Below are 6,238 nucleotides of genomic sequence, written 5' to 3' on the forward strand. Positions count from 1 at the left end.
TATGTGCTCATCTTTTTCCTTTTAGCTCCAGGACTTCAATCCAATATGTCCAATATAAAACAGAACCAAACTCAGATTTCCGCTCTTTTAGATATTTAAATATCTCTCTCACCAATAAAAGAAGACAGTATAAAGTGACTTAAGCCAGGACATTCAGACAAGTGTCGGAAACTGTATAATAGGGACGGCAGAATCAGACAAGCCTCAAGATTTCCCAGGTTCCCAATCATTGTGGGTAAACTCTCAAACGCATGGAGCTGGGAAGACGCCCATAAATGCAACTACACTTTAGCAACAAGCAACCTGCAACTACCAATATTTGGAAGCGGCTTTACATAAAAAAACAAACCCAAAGTTGTTAATATTAAGCAGAATTGGCAAATCAGTTCTAGTCAAGTGCTGGGTTGCCCCTGAGCCAGGTGCCTCATCCCCATTGCTCATTGTTAATTGGACATTCTAAATGGACCCCAGCCATGGGGGCTACTATCCAGTGTACTCCCAGTGCCAGTCCCAGCCCAGATTATTGGGTGGAAAAGGGAATCTGGCGTACAAATCATCAGATGTGGTGCCCCCCCCCCCCCAGACAAGGAGGAGCCAAAAGTAAAAAAAGAGAAAAAAGACAGGGATCAAAGTATGGAAAGATAAACTCAGCTGAGGATGCAAAACAGCCACAAGTTTCCAACAGAGGATCACTGACATGAAGATCTAAGTAACTGAACGCCTTTTATTTAACTTTTGTTCTCATCTTCACTTTATTGCTAACTATTTGTATATTGTATATATTTCCAGATTCTCTACTTTATTATTGTATTATTATTTTTTATCGAATATTTTATTTCATTCCACCTTATTGCCTATTTTACTGTTTTTATATCTATATCTTATGCCTTGTTTCCACTCCTGCAATTGGTTTGCCTGTTTCTGGACATTGTGACAAAACCTCAAACAAAGGTTATTTTAAATGTGTTTTATACTGTTCAAATCTCAAATTTAACACACAAATCTGATGTTGGTGAAAACTAGAAAGTGTTAATACAGTATTTTAGTTATTCTAAAGTTATTCTGGAAAAATGGGCAAAAACACTTACTCACAGGACATTTTCTGGTCCTTTTATGGTTAAAATAAGCAAAAAGGCTCAGGTGTTAAAGGGTTAATATTTGTGGCCATCAGTAATCTTTGTATTTGAAAGCCAGCAGGTTATACTGTAGCTAATTGGGGGCTAAACACACACTGAAAATATCTCAATTCCAACATCAAAAGACTTAATATCTTTGAAATAGGACAGGCAGTCGTCAATGGAGCTATTTTCAGCTCAGAGAAAGATTGTCCAGCATCTGTGTTTCACCACAAAAATGGCACCTCGACAGCTCTTCAGACATCACATTTCCATTGGTTTCTTTGCTCTGTCAAATCTTACAAGTTCAAACTTACAAGACAAGGGATGAAAGTATGAAAGTGGAAGAGAAGGATGAGGCCATGGCTTTACAGATGGTTAAATTGAAGGGAGAGATCGAAAGCTTCTCCTTCCTCTCTCCACTGCTTGTGGTAAATCATGAATAATAGAAGACACAGGAGGACTCTCACTTTTTCCACCCTGTCAGGGCCTCCTGGTCTCTCGCTCTGCCCCTCTGTTTATCCCAGCATGTTTTTTCCCCTCCTTTTTCCATCTAACGTTAGCAGAAAAGCAGCCACTGCATGTACAGTATTTGCCTGAGTCAGTGCCACCGACCCAGAGTCGTCAGAATCAGGAGAGTCGCCGGCTTTTAGACGTTCATCGTGGTCGAGCCGGCAAAAAAGAAGCAGAGAAAAGTGTTGTCAGAGGAAACAACCGTCTACATCAGACCAGCCGATTAAAAACGGGGAGAATTGAAAAACACAGAAGCTTCCAAACAGATACCGACCGGCATGTTCATGGCTCCATGGCTCGTGGTCGCCGGCTCCGTTGAAAACAAATGCACATGGTCCAAAGGGGGGTATAGGGTTAACATTGGTATTGGGCCTTTTCTGACTTAGACAGGGAGGCCTCCATCTGTCAGGTCTCACCATTGGATAACATTCCCTATTCATTAGGCACAGCACCATGTGTGATGACCTGAGCATGTTTTACCAAGGACCAACTGCAGCTTGGTAGTCGATCCCCCCCTCTACAGATCCAAAGGAAAGGCAAAGGCTGATATAATTCAGTCCCAGTGGCATTGCAGAAGTTTCCAGAACACTGATGTCAGTGTTGGATTGCCTCAGGGAATCTGTCTCCACATTATTCCTCAGGGTTTACTCCCAAAGCCTTTTCTGTGGGTGGGTAAAGGCACAAGGCAGCGGAGGGTTGAAATCCGATTGTTCCCCTCTCCCAGATGGGCTACGATTCTAGGTTAATGAGCCCCATCTGCCCGAAGCTAATTGATTTTAGGATGCCAGAAATTCACCTGACTTACAGCGGCTATCACTCAAATGTCACATGGTCCCGTGTGTAACACTTAAGGTGGTTTATTGACAGTTTGCTGGAGTGTATAATCACTTTAAAATAAAACATAATTTGGTTTTTATAGCTTTAAACTAAGCCTTAAACAGTGTTTCCACCAGCTTGACTCGCCTCGGTACGGCACGGTTAAGTTGTGTTTCCATTACCTGGTACTGGGTACTTTTGAGTAAGTAGGCTACTATACATGCCGTCACAGGAAGAGACGTCCGACACAAGAATCAAGCCGAACAATGCCGAACTGTAGATCAGTTAAAAAGACTTAACAATCCTAAAAACGTGCGTTAATCTCCAACAATTACCAGGGAAATGTCTAAAATCTCAATATTTAACAGAGGAGTCTGGTGCGTTTAGCGACAGCGCTGCTGATCGCGACCAGCATCACAAACTCTGCCGCTGTGTTTCAGTCAGATGGAGTCCTTATGGAGGAAATATTGAATGATTCTAATGATTCAGTTACACTGAAAACAACTGCTTTACAAGTCAGTAGTCGCTCATTTGTGTGTGTGTCGCGTGTAAAACGAAGTCACGGCAGTTTCATACAGCTCTGCAGTGATGACTCCGCCCACATTGAATAGGTACTATTTTTGTAGTGGAAAACCAACCTAAACTGTGCTGTGCCGTGTCGTGCCGTGGTGTGGCAAAAAGGGCTCATAGTAACTTACAAGATACACTGGCAGCACAGATGTCAGGAGCGACTTGGGATTAAGTGTCTTGCCCTGGGACACATCTGCATGTAGACTAGCAGAGCCTGAGCTTGAACCCACGACCCTCCAGATGACAGACAACCCACTGACTCAACACCACCCTAACTTTGTGTTTTAGAGTTTAACCCTTTGTGCTCACGTGGCTCAGATCTGTGCCGCAGGTGAACACTTGGTAAATTGCCGCTGGAATAATACACAACTCCTTATATGGACATCCTGGGGTGTGTGTCACATCTTCAGGCTTTACAAAATAAGTTTTTTCGTCTTCTAATGTGTTGTTGTAGTTGGTGAAAATGAAAAAAAAATGTTTCATCAGATTGCCTAAAAGTTGTGCAGGAAAAAAAGAATATAAGACACTCTATACTGCACATTCTTATAGCCTCTGTATATACATTTTAACACAGTCATGGAAAAAAGCAGACTACTCTGTGTACTAAGGGTTAAACAAAGGAGAATCCACTTCCTTTTCCCTCAGTAGTAACTGAACTATCTATCAACATGACAAGAGATTGTACAAGATAGAAGAAGAGAGAAAGTCACTCAGACGCTGTAGCTCTACCAGCTGCAGTTCTATACATATTTTAGGATGTTGGTGGAACAGTCTGAGGTCCTCTGAGGAGGGAGAGGACCAGATGTTTCCAGATGTTGGGTTAAATATAAATCTTATTTGACCCTCCTCACCTCTCTCCTACTTCAAAAAACAAACGTCAGACCTGTGCTCTGACGACCCGGCCACGCTGAGGCGGTTTTATAGTGATGGAAAACGGCATGTCTGATAGCGATCGGGTCGAGTCGAGTCGTGCTAGAACTGTATCATAGAAAAACCCTCATGTGCCGGTACCACACATGCAACCACACAATAAATTGACTTAAAAAGACTGAATTTCTCCAATAAAAGCTTATCTGCTCTTATCTTGTGTTGTCTTTATAGGTATTCATGTTTTTAACAGTGAGGAGGGATGATGGAACGGCTGACTCTGACTTACTGAGGGTGTGTCTGTCTGCTTTTTATGGGTCAGCTCCCCTCAATCCCTACGACACACACTGACACACACATGCTCTCACTAATGCACTCAATCCCCCCCTCGCTGTTACATCCTTACCCCATTGTCCTTTTCCCCCTGAAATCCTCAAACCATCAGCTCTCCTCCATGCACACATGCACACACAGACACACACACGCACACGCACACACACACACACACACACACCCCTGGCCTTACTGTGTTTCTTCAGTCTGTCTGCCGTCAGAGCTAATGCACTGGTTAATGGCCCTCTAACCCCCATTCACTCTCAGATTACTCTCTCATGCTCACAGCCACACACACACACACACACACACACACACGTGCATACCACTACATCCCAGTATGCATGTGTGCGTTTGTATGTATTCATAAACACACACAAAAATGAGGCTAATGGCCTGTTGCCCTTCAGCATATATATTCATGAGTGGATTAGGATTAACATTGCACCTGCAACACTACTATGACTACTACACACACACTTATGCTGTATACAAAGGTGGACCAGAACCAATCTCTAATGCACATTATGCTGGTGTTGATAATCTCTCTCTCTCCCTCTCTCTCTCTCTCTCTCTCACACACACACACACACACCAGGCTGACTGCTCTCTGTGCTGCTGAGGTCACCAGATGCCACCTAATCTGAGAGATTTAATCCATTCTTTCAGAGACCTTCTCTCTCTCTCTCTCTCTCTCTCTCTCTCTCTCTATGGTGATAGTAGTAACAAGTGACAGAGAAAAGAAAGACGGCCATCACTGTTATGAATGAATAATACGTTTAAAGTGTGATAGTGAAGCTTTTGTGTTCCATGATTCTTTTCACATAGGGAACGGTAGGTTACTAGATTACTGAAGACAGATGTAAATATCAGAGGTCTGTTGCTACAGTATTTGTTCACTGACACACTTCAATATGCTCCCAATGATTTCCATCACAAATATGTGGAAGACAATAGTCACATGGACATAAAACGAAGATTCGCAAACAATCTTTTTCTGTGCCGTTTTCAAAAAGTTCCCCCGCAAACACCAAAAAACAGAGGAAGACGTTGTAAACATTAGATATAATAACAGAAACGGAGACAGAATGAACCGAGTCAGAGGAAAGACGGGGAAATAATGTCTGTTTACACACACAGAGAGAGCTGTGTGAGCGCACACACACGCAGAGAAGAGCTGTGTGAGCGCGCACACACACACACACAGAGAAGAGCTGTGTGAGCGCACACACACACACAGAAGAGCTGTGTGAGCGCACACACACTCAGAGAAGAGCTGTGTGAGTGCACACAGCACACAGTACACATAAACAGAGTCACAGTTGAGCTGTGGATGTCCAGTGCAGCCGACTATGTGTGGAACAATCACTTGTCTGGACACAATCTAAGAGGGAACATGAGGTTTAGGCAGAGAAGGGTAAGAACTACATTAAAATCCCTTACTGTATCGGTCACGGGGGTCAGACAGTGGAATAATCTGGATGAGGAGATGAAAAAATCTGCAAAACTGAGTGTGTAGTATGTAGATATGACTATTTAACAATACAGAATTACCCAGGAGGAAAGTATGATGATCAATATGAAGGTGGAAAGCGCAATAACAAAGAGAGTCATGGTTGGGATGCGCTCCGACGTCTCCACAACCCTCGAGCACATGAAAAGAATGGAGAAGCAAAGCGAGGCGAATCCTACAGATGAGATGGATGACTAAAGGGGAAAAAAAAAAAAAAAAAAAGATGCATTGACCTCTGTTGATTGGATTATTTTGTGACTTTTGGGAAATTGAATAGCCAGGCAACAAGTCGAGAATGTCACGCGTGACGGAATATCATGGACACATGTAGAGACACACATGGAGTCTGACTTGACTGTCTAGAGCTAGACTATATCTCTGAGTGCTACCTGATGCTGAAACATGTTTTCTTTGTCAAAATGTCATAAAACAAACAAAAAAAAAAAAATATGAAATGAAATGTATGATGATAATGGGGGCGGGACTAGATAAGCTTTGCTTCTCCCGCTTT

This window comes from Solea solea, chromosome 16 (assembly GCF_958295425.1).
Source record: "Solea solea chromosome 16, fSolSol10.1, whole genome shotgun sequence".
In the NCBI taxonomy this organism is placed as follows: Eukaryota; Metazoa; Chordata; class Actinopteri; order Pleuronectiformes; family Soleidae; genus Solea; species Solea solea.